Source organism: Cardiocondyla obscurior, linkage group LG16 (genome assembly GCF_019399895.1).
Source record: "Cardiocondyla obscurior isolate alpha-2009 linkage group LG16, Cobs3.1, whole genome shotgun sequence".
NCBI lineage: Eukaryota > Metazoa > Arthropoda > Insecta > Hymenoptera > Formicidae > Cardiocondyla > Cardiocondyla obscurior.
The window spans coordinates 2098059-2119667 of record NC_091879.1 but is presented as its reverse complement, the minus strand read 5'-3'; the positions used below and the strand labels follow the sequence as shown (position 1 = coordinate 2119667).

Genomic DNA, 21609 nt, shown 5'->3' with positions numbered 1-21609 from the left:
CGCCGCGTGCTAAGTCTGCTGCGCGTCCTGACCTATCCCGGGCCCGCCGACCGTCGCGGTAGTGTAAGTACGTGCGTGTGTCAACATCTGGCCGGCGGCCTTCGCGTTTTTTAAGGTCGCAAGGTGGAAGACACGCGAGCAGCGGACAGCGAGAACCGGTTTGTCCGACGAATTCGGCAGTCGAGCGAGCTTTGCGTAAGGTTGGAACAAAACAGTAAACAAGTACGCGGCCAGAAATGTTTAGATATCTATTCAGATACATGGTCTACGCTGAACAGTGACCAGACGACCGATACCAGACAGATTTTGTTTCTGTTCTTTTTAAATGACAACTTTATCTTTTGAAGAGAGTTTTATATTTAATCTGCGCGATCTAACACTAGCTGCAAAATCAAATTAGCTAAATAAATTCCCGCTCGGGTATGTTTAAAACGTTTTGCATTAAATTGAATAAATATAATACGTATATTTTTTTATTTTTATTTTTTTTTTATATTAAATTGCGATTTAGCTTTTTCTCAAAAAATAGATTTTTCCGCAGGGACTTTAAAACTGCTGAAAATTGAACGACTTCTCCTTGTATTTGCTGGCAAATGGGTATATATACTATCTGAGAGCGAAACTGACGATAGCGCTGGATTTACTTTTACTATCTCATTAATGTTACACATTTTATTACCGCTGCCGTTTTGCTACCCTCGCTTTCTCCCTGTAGTATTCTCGTATATAGTGAACTACTTCGCTGCCGGGGTTTACGATCGGAAGAGGCAAGAGAAGAAATGAGAATGAGCTTGGCAGCCACCATTTTCGGGAGATTTATATCGTTTCAGAATTTTAGTGGAACGGTTTCGTTAAATCCTGGGTCCTTAGCAATTTTCTCTAACCTCCCCGCCCAATTTATTATTATACAAAATCACGAGGCATTAATATGTCTTCTTCGATAATTAAAAGGAAAGTATACATTTTAAAGTATACGATTTGTAAAGTATACATTTTACAAATATATTTTTTTATAAAATATTTGAAGAAACCGCGCGCGCAGTTTTTCATAAGATCCTAATTCGCGCGCGTCATTATATTTAGGGACATTAATTAATTATAATTTTTTATGGTAATTACAATTGAGTGATCTACGATCTACGATGTACGATCTATGATCTACGATCTACGATCTACGGTGTGTTGTCAGTTTACTTACATTTGTAGCTCTCAATTAGGTTAGAGTGGGATCTGTCCGTCCTTCCATCCTTCCTTCCTTCCTTCCTTCCTTCCTTCCTTCCTTCCTTCTTTCCTTGGCAGCATTCTTTCCGTGGCAGCATTCTGGATTATCCTGACGTCTTGTAGTAATCCAAATCACTCGACACTATATTACACTGCTCTGCTGTTTTTTTATAGTCAGTATCACTCGAGAGACGAACAATCGAACGAATGACGGTAGATTATCGCGGCGATTTTTTACGATTTAAATTACGAATCGCGACGAACGATTATTCATTGTATTAATTTGCGGTTACGATATTCGTGACGCTGCCTACTTCCACCGGGTACACCGGGAAGAACTTGCACCGAGCGGCGAACGAGACGGATCGCGATATTAAATGTTCCCCGCGCACTTTATCTTCTTAATGTTCCTCAAAAGTCACTTGCTCAAAACGGATTGAGACTCGGCCGCGACGAAGAAGACGCGCGAGGTGCAGATTACACGCTCCGAAAATGGCAGTTGCCGGAACTTGTTGAATGCCGCTGTAGAAGATGACGAGTTTAGCGAGTTGGTAACGCTGAACGGGCAGCGCAATTCAGGTTGAACGCTCCGGGCGCTGCGTCCGCAACCGTAACTTTGTCGTTCCGGAGCACTTTTTCGAGCCAGGAAATAAAGCACAGAACGACGAGTGCAATGCTTCAGATATGCAGAAAATGATTGTCCGTTCCCTAATCGACGCGGTCGACACTACTTTGTACGCGACATTATCCTATGCACGACCGAAAATACGCGTAAGTGCGGAGCAATTAGCGACACGTCTTACACGCCCGAGCCTCCGCGACCAGACTGAAGTGACCGTTAGAGATTTCGGCCCTTAGATAGAAAGAGACGACCGCGTAAAAAGAGTGAGAGAGCAATAGGTCTGATCGTTAATGCTGTCCTTCTCTCGCGGAATTCTCAGAAACGCCGAGATTAATGTCGAGTTAATTAATTGACGTCTTTTACATGCATTCGGCGAGCTCGAGGCGTCGTTCTCTAAAACAATAAAAAACGAAGCGTTTATTCGCCACGACGAGATCTACCGTCATTTCCGAACTCTCAAATCGTCGTCGTTATAAAACGAACGATCATTCATCGTATTCTCGTTGCACTCTCGATATTCGTGGCGTTGTTTCACTCGAGTTGTTCTTGACCTTGTAACAAGAAGCTGGCTACCTTTGATTGATTTTTTAGTCAATTCTCGTCGGCGGAATAAACGACACCGAGAGCTTGTGTCAAGCGGCGAATGAAACGGGTCGCGATATAAAATATTCCCCGTGCACTTTGTCTTCCTCAGGTTCCACAAAAATTATTTTATTGAGACGAAATGAGACTCTCGGCGACGAGGAAGACGGGCGAGGTGCACATCTCATGCTCTCAAACTTGATCCGGAGTTTGTGTCTCTAAAGATTTTGATCGCGAACGTTGCATAACTATCACAGTGGAATAATGAACGAGATTATTCATCTTTATTTGCTCGATTGAATGTCGGTGAACGAACATCGGCGGTGTTCTGTGCGGGACACTGCGGGTCGTTCACAGAGCTCCCAGGGCTAGGCGAGGCATAGGTACACGGCGACGAACCGTGAGAACACGCAGATGTCTCAACATCGTCTCGAAAACCCATGCATTCCACGTAACTGGCGTATTTTTTGTGCGTAGTCGAACGAGCACGTAACATCATTGCAAGGTCGGCGATCAGGCGATTCATGGAGCGCTGTGATTGGTTGCCCGTGCTAGGGAAATTACACGCCGACCAATCACAGCGCTCCATGAATCGCCTGATCGCCGACAGTCTACACCACAGGTATACACGACCCGTTGCGTAGTGCGTATTCAAGAGGATACGTCGGCTATGTGGAAAGCATCGATTCTCAAGGCGAAGATGTCGAGGCATCTGCGTATATTCTCTCACGGCTCATCATCGTGTACCTGAGTCTAGTGGTGCGCTGTGATTGGTCAGCGCGTAATCTCCCTAGCGCGCCGACCAATCACAGCGCTCTACGTATCGCCTGATCGCGAACAGTCTACGCGATCCGTTGCACGGTCGAGAAGGTACGCCGACTACGCGCGGGGTGTCGGTCGTCGAGGGAAAGATATCGAGGCATCTGCGTGTCCTCGCGGCTCATCCATCGTGTGTTTGTGTCTCGCCTCGCCTTGGGAGCTCTATGGCTGCAGTGCAGTATGGGTGCAGTGTCCCGCACAGAACATCCCGACATTCGACCGGTCAAATGAAGGTGAGTCGTCTCGTTCTGTATTTCGCCATGTTAACTCAGTCTACTTGTAGTCGGGCGACGGTACGCGAGCATCGAAGATGGAATGTTCGCAATCAAAATCTTGTAGAAACTCATATTACAGATTAAATTTGTGTGTCATTGTGACCAGTACTTTCTCCGTTTCGCGTATGTACACTGATCGGGAGTGCCATAAAAAAGACTGAATTTTCGTGTCTCATGTTACAGAAGGCGATCTAAATTATAGAAGTAGAAAAGTGAAAGTGATCTAGACCTTGAAAGTGATCTGGACTCAGGACAAAGCGATTCAAAAAGCTCTGGGCACCGGTACTGCAACCTAAAGGCGTAGAAAGAAGGAAGTCTTTGCTGTGGTCGAAGTTGTCAGAACAATGTATTACTGTATCAAGTGATGTGAAGTACTACAACATATCAGAATAATCCAGAAGCTGCCACTGGAGAAAGGAAAGGAGGAAGGAGGAAGGATGAAGGATGAAAGGATAGAAAATAACCTACCTTGATCTAATCAAAAGCTGCAAATGTAAGTAAATGGGCAACACGCTGACAACTGTACATTACTCAATTGTAATTATTATATAGAAATTATAATTAATAAATATCCCCAAATATAATGACTCGTGCGAATTAGGATCTTTTGAAAAGCTTTGAAAATATATGCTTTCATAAAATATATAATTTATAAATGTATTTTATACGAGTATAACTTAATACTGTATTTTACTATAACTCATGAGTTTATATTATATATAAATGTGTTTTAAATCTGGATATCTATCACCTAACACTTTTATGGAGCTTTATGCTCATAAAACGCGGTTTTAATACGGAATATCACAGAAAGGTCAAGTAAATTTAAATTCTGCGAACGACACACCGGATTACAGGCGTACGAAACGCCCGTTTGAGTCTTTATGGTCCACGATCGATCAGAGAAGCATCCGGCAAAGACGTAGCGCGGAAACAGTCGGTGGAAGGTTGGCGGATGAATGCTTTCAAGTTCGGTAGGGGATTCCGCGGGGTTTAAGCGTACAGGGTTTTCGACGGCATGCCGTTCGAGATGGTGTTCGCGACGGAGGGCTGATTCACAAGGGAAACCGAAAGTACGAGAGCTCGACCGACGGAAGTTTGCTCGGTTCCTAGGCACATTACATTTTCCTTATCGCCAAGCGTTACGACATGCCGCTTCCCCCGCGGGTCTTGGGAACAGATCTACTATTGCGAATTCTTGATTCTGATTTCCTAACTTGTGCGACTCAGCGCGATACGCCGGGCGCAGAATATTTTGACCAAAGTCAGCGCTTCTGACCGCGTTGGCGGAAGTTAATTTTTTCTTATTGTGTCACTTATCTGTAACATACAAAACGAGAAAAGAATTAATATGTATTTTGTTATGCGAACATTATTGTATTTTACAAAAAATAAAAGTACAAATAACCCCAAAAATTTTTCCATAGATTAATTCTAAAAAAATATGCGTATGTTGCCAGCGAGGCAGCTGGCAACGACAGAATGATTTGAAAGTAAATTTACAATAAATATTAATCTCTTTTTTTTGTGTATGTTTACAGATAAACCCATGGAGGATCCTGTCGACGATGACTGAGAGGAGGAGGAGGCGGCCTAGGAGAGGCAGCAGGCAACAGCAGAGTGATTTCAAGGTAAGCTTAATAATATAATTAAACAAAATTATCTTTACGAAAACGTAACAAAATCGACCGATATTAATTTCTTTTGTTCTCTTTTGTATGTTACAGGTAAGTCCATAAAGGATTTTGTCAACTCTAGTCTCTCCAGTTCATTAAGAATGAATGAGAAGATTCTTTCTTGATAACTCAAATCGTAATAGCTCAAATGTGATCCAAAATTCTATAAAAATTAAATTTAATTGCCTTAAACGTGTAATATAACGACATATAATAGTACTTAAGTGTATCCAAGATAAAACACGTGTAGTAATTTATTTTAATTGCACTGAACAATTATCATTTATTAACTTATTTTATATATAATTAAATAGCTATTTTATTTAATATAACAATGATTTTATTACATAATTACATATAATTAAATAACTTTGTCTATATTTATGTATTACTGTACATATTTAACTAGTTACTAACTACTTTAAGTAACATTCTGCTGTCTGATACGTGGTAGAATGCGGATCACATTGGAGCTAAGCCGATTAATCGTGCGTGGTACGACGGACTAGGAGAGCGATGGAGATTTATCGTCGTCGCGTCCGGATTTATCACGACCGGTCGTAAATGAGGGAATTAAGGAAATATGACATTGTGTCGCACAATGGGAAAACATCGCAGATTCTCTCGCGTTATAGGGTGTCTAGCGATTGTAAAGCTGAAGGTATTGATCGTTACGGCGGGGGCTGTACGCGAGCTAGGTGCAAAAGCCTCACGCTTTACGACTTTACACGGGTAACAAGAGTTTGCATTAATAAAGCCCCTTTCGGGGCCCCAGAGCCCGGGCGTTTATGAGCTCCCCGATGCTGAGCCGATGCAAAGACGTTATATAAATCCATAAATTCAGCCTGGGGTACTTAAGGTAATTTTACGGGCGGGGTGCTTCGTCGTGTTTTATGCTTTTCCATATATTTTCATATGTTGTGACAAAGGATTGGCAAGCCCAAACGTGTAATTTAAATTTATTACGTCAGTCCCCGTGCACATATATCGCACTTATTACTATATTTCGACCGCGCAAGCAAGAAATAAATGAGAAATTGCTATAAATATTTATCACACTGCACTATTATATTTTTATAAATTTATTTTAATCTTAGAATTTTTTCTAGAAAAATAATAAATAGGAATTAATATTTTAATTATTTTTATCATGCAACTAAAATTAAAATTGATTTTCTAACATTGTTCTAACATAATCTAAACACATATAAATTAAAATTTCTAAAAGTTCTAAGTCGCATGACTATGCGTGGGAACGTAGGATCGTCTTTTTTTTTTTGCGTTAGAAAAATTATTCGGGTGGGCAATGTCTCAGCAATTTTCCAGCCTGCAAAACGTTTTGCGAGATCGAGCCGGCGCGATTAGATCAGGCGGAGGGTCCCCGTTTCCATTTCTGTTCCACATAAATGATTATCGGGACGGCTTGTACCGAAATTCCCGCGTGGCTGAACGTCAATGTAGCCGTCGATGGCGCGTGCGGAAGTCTTCTGGTCATCTCCCACGGGGTGGCCGAAGACGTTGTAATGGCAACGCCAGTCATCCCTCTAAGCGATGATCGTCGAGGCATTTCTTTATATCGCACGTTCCCCTGAGATACGCAACGCAGATGCAGACCGCAGCATCTTTATCCCTTTCGGCGCGCGCGATTAGACTTTTTTTTTCTTTTTTTACGACTGTTCTTATGCTCTTAGGAAATTTATATTTTGTTGAATTGAGAACATCAGAGACTGCTTCTTGTGGCATTCGTTATCGCGAACGAACTGTGGCGTTCGATGATAAGCTTGCGGAATTTTTTTCTTATCACGTGGAAAAATCCAGAGACCGAAAAAAAAAAGCTTGAAACAATTTAATTCTTAAATCTTTACGCTTGCTTATTTTTTTCTCGCGTCTGAAGTAATATCCGGCCTATAAATATACATTTTCTTTACGAGACTGCTGAAATTTCCATTTTAGTAGATATAAACTTTCTTACAAAGACGGAGTTGTGCGAAAGAAAATATTTTCTCGGACGCGTCAGCAAGTTGTGCCCTTTATTTCTTCTTTTCATCGCGCGTGATTTGTTTCGTGACGCGTTAATACATGATCAATCTGAACAAAGCGCTATCGTAAGAAGCCTTATCCCGACCTGCCGCTTATCGCGTTAAAGGACGGCGCATTTCGGGACTTCCACGTCGCGCGAGGGGTTGCCAGCCCCTTAAGACCATAACGTTTATGTAGGTGGTAGGTTTTCTTCCAAGCGAGGCTGCGAGATACCGAGCATACGGTAACGAGAAAACGTGGGAAGCCTCCGACTCCGAGATCGCCGGCGGATCGGACTTATTTACTGTTTACGCGGGGGATAATGCCGGCCCTCCGCCGGTGCTTATGTAAATATCCCTTAACGTAACCGTGACTAAATAACTCGCGTCCGATAAGATGGACTGGATAAGGGCGCCCCATCCTGTCGGCCTCTCTCGCGATACCTCCGGTTTTATTCACCCACGCTTTATTTCGCCTGGCATCCCTTTCAATCAGCGAAAGAGGACGGATCCGTAACCGTGATTTCAGAATAAACGCTTTTCGCATTTTAATCTTCTCAGAATTGAAAAAAGCAGTCGCGAGTGTGTCGGCGAATTACTTCTATCATTTACTCAGTTTTTTCCATTAAAGTCACGGTCGATCAACTTTGACTCTCTCGCGAGCGCGGGCTCGATGCTTGCACCCTCTGACCCCCTGACTTCCCTCATCGAACTCGCTCGCGATCGATCGTCGTGCCGATCTCGCGCGCGTCGTCTCGCCGTGTCACGAGTGCCGGTATCATTGAACGCGCGCTTCCACCCACCGTCGAACCCGCTTCGACCGCGCGGGCGAACACTCGGCTCGTCAGGGGGTGGAAGGTGAGCGAACGAGCCGCGCGCCGGCGGTGGCAGCGGTGGCGGGAACAAGGGGGGACGCGACGGCGAGGACCCCCGAGCTTTCGTTTCTGGAGCAGACGAATCGATGCTCGTTGCCCGTCCTCCCCGTGCAACGAGTTCAATGTCTCGCCCGGGCCGGCCGTAGCCCCCGCGGTCGTGGGTCGTGGCCGTGGCCGTCGGACGGAACACGCCAGCCGCCCCGTCCTCCCCAGCTGCCGCCGTCGCTGCCACCCGGCCGCCACCCCCGTCGACCTCTCTCGTCTGCGCCGCGTCGCGATGTTTGCCAGGCGTTTGTCACCGTCGAGAACAAAGTCTGCGCTTCTCTTCTCGGTGGCGCGTTCGCTCGCGTTCCGGAATTATTGCGACGCGACTCGGGCTGATAACTCAACTGTCTTAAGCGGTCCGCTGAGCTCGGCATTGTCAAGGGCGGGTTACGCACGCGGTCTATTCAGATCGGCTTTCGAAGCATCGTTCGAGAATGGTTTTAAGAAACGCGGCGATCCCTTTATTGAAATATGCATCGCTTTATAAATTTCCGAGAGCGGGAGTTATCTAAATTTTTGATTCTTTACCATGGGGAATGCCGATCGAGGGGGCGAGACCTGTGCTTTATGATAAGTATCGGCGTCGTATGCACGAGAAATTGCGTTTTGATGCGATAAAAGTTTTTCCACGGCGGGAGGAAATTTTGTTAAAACCGGGACGGTCGCGAACGGAAAGAAACGGCGCCGTAGGTGGACGGCTTGAAGTTCCGATTCGATTCGATTCGGTTCACCGACGTGAATAATACATACCATTAGGATAGCTGGAATCGCTTCTAAGGCGCATGATCTCTCCTCGCGGGATAAACCACGTAGGAAGATATTGATATGATTTGAGTGTTCCACTGATTCGGCGCCGCGGCCCCGGGAGATCGATACGAAAGCATCAGCCCTCATAAATTCAACAATAACCGCACGAGCATAAAGCAAATAACACGCGAAAGGGAGGCAAATAAAATTAGCGTAAAATAACTGTATGGATATTCGCCGGGAAAATGGAGCTTCGGCGATGCGAAATGTATCGCGGGGGGACGCAAAAGCTGCACCGTCGCGATGAAATAAATCGATAGGACGAGCAAAAATTGCAATCATTTTGCAACGTGTTTGCGATGTATTTCTCAATTATGCAATTATACGTAGAATTTTAATTTCTTTGGTGAGAGGAAAAATTTTCCAGAAACGAAATAATCTTGCACGGATAACGCGATAACGAAGCGTCGAACCAAAGAAACGCGAACGAGCGCAAGAAAACGGACGATTTTCTATGAAATCGCGAAGTGCCGTCGCGTTGTCTTCTTGCGCGTGTAAACGGTCCATCGCAGCATCCCGAACTGCAGATCGGCCACTACTCGTCGCCGATCGCGCGGATTACTTCCGAGCCCGTCTGGGCTTTTGAGACAATTACAGCCGTAAATCCGTCGTTTGTCCGGCAAATTAAATTTGCTGTTTCTTTTTATTCGCCGACGCCGTTTGCCCGATATGAGAAATACCTCATCTCGTCCTCTGTCTTCGTCCGTCCACCGTTTTTTCCGGTCGTCCTCGCTCTGCTCACAATTTCGAAACGAGAGAGACGGGCGAGAAGGCTGCGAGCGAATTGATATCGGCTCGTTTCAAGCGGGACGGGGCGCTTTTTGCGCCGGAGTAGTCGAACGAATGAATTATCTTTCCGAATCGTTAATCTCCCGTGCAGCGAAATGAAACGTTAGAACGTCGTCCTCGCCCCCTTGCCGGCTCGTTTTTACGGAGGCTCGCGCGCCCTTAGCGCTCACGTTCCGGGGGTTGACGTTAACGGCATTACGACTCGAGAGAGAGAGAAAGAGAAAGAGAGTCTCTTACTGTCATTTGACAAGCAATAATTATTTTTATAGCTTGTCTTTCTTATAACTTCCCGATCGTAACAGGAAATATGAGGGCCGTCTGCAATCTTTGATTTGCTCTTCGAGCTAATAACTAGGGATACTGCCGTTTTATTTCGCGCCACTGTTACATGTTTTTAGTTTGTAACAAATTGCGAATGGAAATGGCTCTAAATTCGTTAATTATTTTATGTAATACGTTTAAATTGATTAATTTATTGTATATTATTTTATTAATTGACTATTATTGGTAATATTATTAATATTTACAAAATTTTACGTAAATCCCATTTAATTATGAGCGGAGGATATTTTGTTTTTATTTTATTTTTAATAACCAGCGTACAGGGCGACTTTTTAATACAGCTTTCATTTTTATTAGAAACGCGAACTTTCGCAAACATTTGACTTCAAATCTCTCGCAGATATTTTGCTCGACGAAGTTAACGTTGAAACTTACTTCTGCACGACCGGGCGCCCGTTTAATGCCGCGATTTAAATAGGCAAACTCTCGGGACGGTTTTCGCAGGTATGAGTCCGCCCTTAGGTAGGAAGGCGACGCCCTTACGTAACTTGCACGCCGGATATAAACGGGACGAGAGCGATTACGCGGGCGCTCCGAATAACAAACTCATTTATTATTAGCTTAGCGCCGTATCTCGCGGCGCGCCTCCGCGGCGCGCGATATTACGATATCATTATGGCCGTACGATTGACTAAACCGTTCCCGGGTCCTCGTAACTCGGGATTAGGGCCGCCGGTGGAGGCTTAGATGGGTTATTACATCGCCATACGAAGCCGTAAATCGCGCCGCCGCGGCAAAACTGCGAGAGTAATTGCCCTCCGCGTTTCTTAGGGTAATGGCCCCCCCGCGATATTTGGACTCCCCGCGTAGATAAACAATAACAACGATCTCGGAGGAGGAGCGCTAAGGGCGGAAAAAGAAATGCATCCGGGGAAGTAACTTATTAATATGGGGACGGGCAAAAAAAAAAGAAAGAAAAACAATCAAAATTGCATGCGGATTGCAAATCGTTGTTGTATGCAACGTCGAAAATTTTAATTAATCTTATTTTTTGGTATAAAATTTTTAGTGTAACTAATTAATCTAAATCGGTTATTTACTGGTCGAAATTTCGAAGGAACTTGCGGCACGTAAAAAATACAGTGCATCTGCGTTTTTGTTCATAGTTCTTTTGCGGCATTTTTTACAATAGTTCTTTGTTTCCGCGTCTTCGACTCTCTATAGGAATAATAGAAAAAGGGCGATGCGCGTAAAATTCGGCTCCGCGAGGCGCGGCATTCGGCCGCCCTTTGTTCGGCTTTGATCGATGCGTTAATGGGTTAACGACAGCGTAACGACCGTCTGGAGAGGAATTATTTTCGCATCTCGGCGTTTCCCCTGCCGTCACCTGGGTGACGGACTGAATTCATAAAGAAATAAGGAAAATCCGTCATGGGGCTGGCTTCCTTCTCGGCGAAATGTACATTTACAACGGCGCGGACTATTGTCATTGCCGCAATACAATATTCACTCGTCTGTGAGGGAAAAGCTACGCCGTGCGTGTCTGCGAAAAGCCCCCTCCTCCCTCCTCCTCGATTAAAATTTCACGTGTGCATCTCGCGGATTTGCTACGAGAACGATTTTTACTTAGAAAACAGTTATTAACAAATAATTTTCAATCTTGCGAATTAAATACAACGTTTGTCCGAAAGTTTCTAAGCGCGAAGCATATATTTCGGGTTTTTATTGCGGCAACATATTCCCCACGTCCGCCCGTCGAAAATTCACGGGATGCGGCTTCTTTACCGACAATTTGCCGCATTTATTGGGCTACACGTGTCGTCGTCGCGCACGAGACTCGGGTCGTTACCACATATGGGAGCTCTGTTCACGTGTCGCTTTCTTTCGCGAAGGAAACGAGAGCGATGGCCGGAGTCCCTTGCGGGGCCATCAAGGCGAAACGATGCATCGGCGATAAAAGCCGCCGCTCCGTCGCTCCGTAATATGATGTCCCGAGGACATTTACGACTAATTGTTTCGGCCCCGCGCGCGTCACCGCAAGTACCGTTCTTTCTTTTCTCTCTTTTTTTTTTCTTTTTTTTTTTTCTCTTCTTCTCGCGATGAAACCGCAGCGGGCGATGTCCTGCCAACGCACGCGCCGTCATAAAAATGGAAGGCCCGTGGACCCGTAAAAATTCGGCCGCGATGGAGTACAGGTCAGCTCGCGAGGCACAACGCTACGGGAGCTACGATAATGGCTAATAAAAATTGGCTAACTGCTCGCAAGACATTGCCGCGCTAATTGCCACCGTAAATTTCTTTTCCCTCGATCGATGCGCAACAACGACGTGATGCGAGCTCGCTTGCACGCCGATCGTAAATTAGCGAGCTTGATATAGCATAGGGATAGGGCGGATTTCTCCCAGCGACAGTATTTCAGTATTACGGGAACAATCGTGTTCTGTCGTAAGAAAATATTTCTAGTAATATATATATATATTTTATTTTAATTTATCGAAAGACAGTTTTTAATATATAACATCAATAATTGAAAATTGATTTTTGGCCCGTGAAAACCGTATGATAAATTTTACTTATAACACTTAATGTTCAGACAATACAAAGTTTACTGTCCGTAAAGGATTTACGTGTGTAGGAGAACAATAATAAAAATTTCCAGCCGTGTAGAGGTAGAGTCAGTCGAGTCACGCAGTACGCAGATAGCGGAGCTTTAGTCGCACGTGGCCGAGTGAAGTAAACTAGCTTTCTTCCGGTCGTATCGATCCCACGTACGGAGACAATGAAAGAAATTTTCATAAAGCGGAGGTGCACGCACGCTGCACGGGCGAACGGCCGCCGAGGATCACCGATTTACATGCGACTCTGTCCGCGGAATGTAATTTATCGCCCGAGCAGAAACGCGCCCGTGGCACGTCCCATCGCGAAACGCGCGTTCGCAAACAAAGGGGGAAACTACTTTCGCGTTTTACGGAATGTAACGCGCGGCGGGGCAAGATGCAAATGCCGGGATACCCTTAGAGAGAGGAAAGCATCAGGGTTTTCGCGCTAAGGCGCCGCGCGGAAATTACGATTTTACGAGTGCCTCGGCGGGTAAGTCAACGAATAAAAGTTTATTACGCCGCTCGGGACCCCGCGGGCCTTCGCATCGAGAAGAGGTCCCTTTGCGCGGGCGATCTAACGAGAAAATACCGCGCTCGCTTTTTATGACGTGCTCGATATCGGCGGGAAGTAATTTACAACGAAGATCGCGCTACTGGGAAACTTAAATGCCGATTACGGATCCTTTCTCTTTGGCTTGTTTGATTTGTCTCTCATTTTTCTTTTCTGCTGTTACAGATCACTGTACAATTTTGCTCTCGCAATTAGCGAACCTTGAAAATTTCTGCTAAAATTAAATTTTTTTTTCTAGTATCGAATAGTTTTATATATTTTTCTTTTACGACTCAGACAAAATTTATCTGCGGTACGTCTTGAACAGGAGGCGACAGTTTTGCGTGTTTCTCTCATTTCCCAGAAAGATTTCGCTCGTCGCAATACAACTCGCTTACATCTTCGTGCTTCTTCAAACGAGTTGGCTTTCTGAATATTCAATTAAGCCAGATTGCATACGAAATTTCATTACGTAGTTGAAACAACGGCGGCAAGTGTTCCGCTCTTCAATCTGTAAAGTAGTCTGCTTATGCACAACCTCTTTGTACGAATCCGTAAAGTGCTGCGAGATATTTGCATCGCCCGCGATATGGACACGCATCTCGGTTGGCTTTATGCGCCCGACGGGAATATTAGGGAAGTCTCGCTCCGCGACGTCAAAATTAGAATTTAATAAACAAATGGATCTCTTACGAAAGACATTACGCGGCGTGCAATTTATTTCGCAATTTTTCCACATTGTACTTTTCGCCAGCATTCAATTATCTCACGTTGTTGTGCGTTAATGACAATTAAAGCTGTACTTCACGATTTTTATTTTTGATTTAATTTTAACGCACAGAAGATTAATTCAATTAATTTAATTTTTTATTTTTTTATTTTTTTTTTCAATCGCCAGATTTTATTCCGCAGGCTTTTTAGTCTGAAACACGTGATGTTTAATGCAGACGGAAAAAGCGAGGCAATGTGCTATATATTTCCCATGTTATTCGCTGTTTATTAATGTTTCACGGTGATTTTGATGTTTGGGGGATACGTTATAGGCCGATTTTTTTTTGTTTTATCAGTCGCGAGGTACTTAGGCATTATTGGACGGGCGGGAATTTTCACTTAAAGTATAAAATTTGATCGCGAGTGTCACCGGAGATCGTATCTTCGAAGATCGGCAGGGATTCCTCGATCTTCTGTAGGGCTCGGCGGCAGTGGAAAGGGCGGAAGGAAAGAGTCGAATCTCTATTTTCGCAGTCTCGCGAGACTCGAGCCCCAAAGAAGTCGCGATAAGGATCTCATACTCGAACGCGTGATGTTGCGAAATACAAAGTAAACTACCCGACGCGTCGTCGTGGCGTTTCGTCGCTCGAATATCGATGCGTTTTCGCTTTCAAGCCGGCGCGTCTCGCGCGGAAATCGAGGTGCGGACGGAATTTCCGAAAACTCGGCAGCTCCTCGATGCTCTCGCTAAATTCAAATGGCTTCCCGTGCTTGATCCCCCGTCCAATTTAACTCGCGGGCATTCCGAGTTACGTTCGCGTGAGATAACTCGGTGCAGCGCGAGTTCTCTTGAGATGCAATAATGACGCAGTTACGAAGCGCAGCGAGGGTTCACCGACGACGTGACTAAGTGCGCTGGAAGCGTGGAAATTTTCTAAAATTACCGTAATCCCGTCAAGGACTTAAGACCGCCGACCCTCGAACTGGCCTAACTCGAGATGGGCTTCGTTGTTCCACCTGCTAACGTGATTTCATGTCGTCGACCTGACTGTGTGGTCTTCTCTAATGGTCTTCGCGCGTAATGAGCTTTATATATTCTTTCCGGGTGCACAAGGTTGCATCAAAGCTGCACGGTACATTAAAACGTACGCACTCAAATTTCTAGAATCCTAACAAAAATAAGTTTTAAAAAAATAAGTAAATTTAAAGACATAAAAAAAAAGAAACTGCGTAATTGTATTAAATTATTTTTATTAACAAAAATATCGGTTCCTATCAAATCAATTAAAAATATTTATTCAACGAGATAGAAAAATTATTTGCAAAACTATCCCTTTCATTTTTAAAGAGTTATAAATAAGAGATACGCGCTTCAGATTTCGCCATCCCATTCGGTTTAAGTCGAAGACATGGACGCGCTTTATTCTTATTTCGATTCCCTCTGAACGGCAGTCGTATTTTGCTTCCGCTTTTCCTCAAATATTCATGGAAAATTGCTTACAAAAATGTGTATACGTGTATAATATATGCAAACGTGGGCGAATATCCGCGCGTGTGGAGTACGTACGGGTCCGTGGGTTCGCTAAGCCCAAATGACTGTGCGGATCAGCTATCCCCGCGGGTATTCACGACCGGGGTTGGTACGTACCAACAATTGAACCTTTCGCAAGCTAGTCTGATCAACTCTTATCTTTCATAAATTTCTCGATTCAAATATAATCTTTAGTTTGTTACGCATTCATTTAATTTACCCTCATAGCACATAATAAAATTCGGAATTTAATTTTATTCACTTCTTTCCCCTATTTTTTATTTTTTGAATTTTATACGATTGTCTTCTGAGAGTGAGCTCGTACAGCAAGTGTCACCTGTTGGGGAATGGTTGAAACCTCGCTGTTGCTCTAGTGAATCAATATTCTACCTTGATGGTAAACGCTATAGCGTACTTTCACTCTCGTTGGTTCTAGTCCGAGCTGTAACAAATTGTACCTCATTACGCGAATTACGGAACAGCGACTGTTTGATTTTAATATCTAGTTCAGCGTTGTCGGTACTTTTTATAATTTTTTTAAAACACCGATTTGCGACTAATTGACGCTGAGAGAAATATTTCACGTGTTGAATATTGATTTATTAGTTTCATATCGCAGCTGACGTGTCGTTTGTCTTTCGGACATTCATTGCATCCCTTTCCGAAGGTCTCGATAGTCGTGCGGCTCTAATAGCTGGCGGTCGGCCACTTGTGAGAACATCGCGAGAGTAGTGCTCAATTATCGATAATCCGAGATCGGTGTCCAATGTCTTGGCGGGCTCTCCGAGGCGACGGTATCGCGCGGTTTCGACATTGACGTATTTTTCGCTCGTGATGTGCTGGCAGTGCGCTTTTGCAACACGCCGCTCGCGGCTTCGTCTTGGATCGGATCTGCACGCGAGACCCTTGTCGTCACAGTCGATCGGCTTTTCGTCTCGCGGCGTGTAAAAACGTGAGATAATCGCGTGGGAGGTATCATGCGGTTTATCGCCTGCGAAAAACCGGCGGATATCCCTCGAATCGCGTTGCACAAGAGCTTCTCTTGCCTTGCATAACTCTCGCGACACGTGCTCGAAGTTTACGCTCAAAAGCGTTTTTTACCGCGCGATACGCGTTCTCCAATTTAATTTAATTTAATTTAATTTCCCCATTTTTGACTATTGATTGTTAATTAATTTAATAGATATACGCAATATTGCGGTGTTCCAAAAAATTGGTCCTCCGATTCTTGCGGCAATCGCGTCTATTCGTGTCATCGTGCGAATAAATTAACATCTGATTCTAGACGTGGTCTTATTAGAAAAGTCACTTTACGTTTCCATTCGCGTCCCTTTAAATATGAAAAATTTCATTGCGTCAGCTCGCACGTTTCACCGCCGCGTCCTTAACTTCCCGCGGTAATTAAGGCGAAACGATATCGCCGCGCTACTTTTTTTTATGTTTAACCTCCGCTGGGTCCTCTTGATTAGGTCCAAGTTGGTCGAGATTGCGCCCCAAGGATGCATTCCTACCTTGCTTTTTTTTTTTATTTCCACTAGAATATCGAAGACATTGCCATTCACGTTTTTATTACAGTATCGTCTTTGGATTATGATTTTTTAATTTTTTATTTTAGATTAAAATCGTTGACATTTGCATCGTTGACCGCAGCGCGAGAATAATATTACAGGAACTGCGATTATAGAGTCATGTCTAAATAAACGCGGAACGATATTTGCTTCGGCAAGTCGCACGCTCTGGTAGTCATATAGGTTTGCGGTGTGTTCCTGGGTGATTAATTCTATTATGTAACGAGATTGTAATGTATACCACTATCAATTGCAATCGATAGTCTACGTGTAACGACACCATTATCTAATCCTTTATCACGAGCCGATCTCGATAAGAAGTCGTAGGTCACCGATTAATGCGTCCGTTTGAATAAATATCGCGAACTTCCGTTCAAGTAAGAAGCACCTTCTTGTACTTATTGTTAGGGAAAATTGTTAAAAAAATATCTAATTATTTTTGGCTTTGATTTTAACTCTATGATAGTTCTAACCACAAATATAGTTGATGTGTCTGGTAAAAAAATATAAAATTTCAGTTGAAGTCACAATTAATTACAACTAAATACGTTTTCTTCAACGTAATGCGCATGAAAAGAACTGTACGTATTTACGTTAAGTTCTTAATAACACAGGCCGGTTATTAGTCTTGCTCGTCCCCTGTTACATAGTCACGCATATAATAATTCTCACAGTCTCTCTAGAAGATTGATCGCTTTAATGCTAACTACTGGCGAGCTGCACGCGCGGTCGACGTTTCCTCTTTACATCGCGTGACGATGCTCCGTAGTGCCATTTTCTCTTTCTGAATAGCGGCATGGTTTCAGTTCAACACGACGGCAAAAACGTGTATTGCAACAAGTTGACATGAAATATGCTGAACGGAGTGAATTAATTTTTTACCTTCCAAAGTTGACTTGAGATTTACGAGTAATTTTCTTCTGCGATAACACGTGAATAATTTTCGGCCAAAAATTAATAACGATACAAAATTTATTTACAACAAGTTCTAATTTTATTTTATTTTGCACATTTTGAGATCAAATTTTTTAATTTTCTAAAATAAGAAAATATAGGATATTTTCTTGTAGCTCCATTTTGTTTATCGACGTAGACGGCAATGCTCGATTTTGTTTTAAATGAAAAGAAAAAGAAAAAAAAAAAGTTCACCCACCGTCGCTATACACAGATGGCTCGTACACGTCGCGAACGAGTCGGAATATAAAAGCACGTTTCTCGTTTTAAATGGTGCTTCGTTCTTATTAAAAAAGTTCTGAGATAAATTTAACGTTCCTCTTACTCGCGACTACTTTAGAATTTATGTCGTTTTCGGGCGCGAGTAGTTACAGACGAGTCTGTCGTTCACCTCGTAATTTCCCTTCGTTACTCGCACGTCCGTTCGCGTCGTCTTCCCCCCTGCGAGACAGGCACTTTGTTACCTGGCTCATCGCAACTTTAACAATAAAGCGGAATAACCGTCCTGGAATCGCATGCCAGAGAGAAACGACGTTTCCTCGGTTTCGCCGTGTTGTCGGCCTTCTCTCCGCGACTTCGCCGAGCCCTCCTTTTTTCCTAGCCGCTTCTTATCATCGTCGATTGTCCCGGCTGACAATCGCACGATAGCCAAATCATGAGAGTAATTTCTCGAGTTACATTGTTGCCCGCGACAGTCTTGCGAGCTATTTGATCGGCGTTATCCACCAAGATGCAGAAAATGACGAGGGAAATTATTTAATGAGCTCGGTCACGAAACCGCCCGCAGTGTCTTTCGGTTAGACGCGAGTAGCTTAATGTTATGTAAACGACGCGCAATTGTTATACGCCGCTGAGAAACGTATTATACCCCGACGGAGCCGCTCGAGATCTGTGTCAAGTGCAAACGCGACGGGGCACACACGCAACGGCCGTTGCGTGCACATACGTGCAAGAATGCAATCGATAAAGCGTGAAAAATCTGATGCAACGCACTTCTCGGATCTAACATTGATACGCAGATATGCAATAAGCAAGCGCGCGTTTTACAATCCACGAAAATAGTTCTGATTCACACTGGGAGAGAAATATCGTTCGAACATAACGTTATGATAATTGTTATAATTAATTTTACAGACAATTAATCGATTTACATTAACTAGAATTTTATAATACAGCTGACTCAACTAAATTTGTGGTTAAAAATATTGTACAATATATTTATCTCGGTGCATTAATTAACTTTATTATATTTAAATTTATGTGATCTTTATTTGAATTTTATAAGATTTTTATTTGTTACTTTGGCGTGCAATTTATTATTCGTTATCGCGTTCGCTTTTTATATTCCAAATTAACAATAATGTTGCAACTAACATTCTTTTTTCTTCTTTTCGTTTCTTTTTTTCCTTGCAACATGACTAGAACGTCGCTTTAAGGCTCGCGAAGTATTCGTTGCATCGCGTTTAGAGCTCTCAGCTTCGCGGTAAGCATCAATAAATAACGCGCCCATCTCCTTCGCGCGCGCCGGCTGCTGTAATGAGCACTCCAGTATGTACATATATGTATTTAGAAATACTTTGGAAACCGAAAGAACGTAAATTACTATCGGTCGTATTAGTCACGTTACCGCGGGAAGATTGCGGAGCACTTCGCACGTGCAGGAAAAACCGATCGTATTTATGCATATTTTTTTTTATTCTTACCTCTAATTATTCATTAAAATTTATTACGATGGCTTTAGAAAATAAGTTGCGCAATGAACGTTAAAATTATATCGGGTGTCTATCGCGAAGCTTCGTGACGAAAGCACGCATTGGCAGGCCGAGCTTTCTCAGCGAGCGAGTCGTGGTCTCGGCCGTCGTTACATTTCGTTGAAAAGCAGACCCACCGTGAATACCCGATCGACGGAGCGTTCCTTAATTGAAAACGAAGCCGCGAAAATTGACGTGCGGCCGTTTTGCGCGCAGTCACCGCCACGGGAACACAATAATCACGCCTGGAAGGAGTGAAACGCGGATCTTGGGGCCTTTAGAAATTCGCGGCGACGTGAGCCCGACAGCTACTCGATAAGCGCCGATGCAGGCGGAGGCCTGCAGCAGCCAACCTCGGGCCCGATAATCGATTGAACATTTGTTCGGCAGACTGGAAGCACCCCGATACTCGGAGCGGAAAGCAAAAGTGGCGCGCGAGTGACGTTTCCTCGTCACGGAGGCGGAAAGTAGCACCGATTTGTACGGGCCGACAAGTACATCGTCTTCGCGACGAGCAACAGCAATCTCCCTCTCGCGCGACATTCTCGCCTTGAAAGAGACTTTCCCCGCGACTTCTCCCGTCCCACGCACGCGAGATTAGCATCTTTGCGTCGGGAACGCTTTGTTCAAAACCGAGCGGCGATTTTATTAGTATCGATTGCCGCATTATCGCGCAAACACGGTTTTACACACAGACTACGATACGTTAATTTTTTTTCGGCTAGAATAGGAATCACAAATTGCCATGATTATTCGGGATATAAAATTGAAGACGCGCTATTTATTTTTATAAATATATATCGAAGTGATAATTGTTTTATATTATTTTTCTCCAAAATTTTATTTATTAAAAAATTTTTTTTCTTTTTTTTTATTAAAAAGAAATTATTTTGTTCTTGTTTGGGATAAACGGTTCTGTTGTACGGCGAATCTGGCTGCGTGTAGATGCTCTCGTACGCTTTCGAATCTCTAAGTTAACGAACACGTGTTAACTCTAGTTGGCTGGCTCTGGAACGAATAAACGACTCGGTTCTCAGCGGATTCCCCGGCAGATCCTTATCGTCGCGCGGATACATGATACATCATGAATCTCGCGCAATCAGCATGATGCCGTAATATCGCAATAAATCTCGCGCCCCTTTCCTTAGATGGAAAATTCTACCGGTTTTACGAGAGGGACGTTGCGGTGTCCGCAATTTCCGCCACGATCGCGCGTTTCTTGTGCGAAGGTGCATAAATACATAAAATCGGTCATATTCTCATGAGATCGATTTCCCACGCGGATCTCTCATCTCGTTCGCTTCGAAACGCTCTCACTCGACAACGATTAGCGAATCGTGCGTGAAAATACGTCGGGCGATTATTTGCGATACGTCGCGATTATCGAACGTTTGTTAGAAAAAAAATAAGGAAAAAAAAAATATAGCAGTGTAATGGAGAATTCTCGGATCTTTTAATAATCACTCGTGCGAGAATTTGCTAATTATTGCCAATTATTATTAGCAAATAATACAGTCGATACACTTATAGAATAATTTGCATGGCTTGCATACGTAATTAAAACGAAACCGGTTCTGCAGCTGCGGATTATGGACGACGTGCTCCAGATAGACCATTAGGATTACGATTAGAACTGTCTCGTGCCTCGATAACTCCGAAAACCCTGGTTCTTTTTTGAAACGCAAAATCTAAGATTAGAATACTATTATTTTTTTTTTTTTTTTTAATAGCTTTAAACGTCTGATTGACGAAACGCTTCCACTTTTGATTATTTTCGCTGAGAGAACAATACGATTATTTTCGGCATCAATTATAATTCTGTGATATTTCTTAATGCTATAAAAAAAGAAGTTTTGATTTAATTATAGTTGTGGTTGGGAAATATCACAAAATTACAGGTGAGGACAAAAGTAACCATATTTTTCTCCCGGTG

At 43.5% G+C, this 21609-nt stretch overlaps 1 long non-coding RNA gene across 1 annotated transcript; it reads left to right on the top strand.

Annotated features, from left to right (window-relative positions):
• The first annotated feature begins 3234 nt into the window (after positions 1–3234).
• LOC139109112 (uncharacterized) lies at positions 3235–7900 on the top strand. The gene is made up of 4 exons (XR_011546784.1): positions 3235–3477; positions 3703–4012; positions 5061–5150; positions 5247–7900. It is a non-coding gene; the product is annotated as an uncharacterized lncRNA (long non-coding RNA).
• The last annotated feature ends 13709 nt before the right edge of the window (positions 7901–21609 follow it).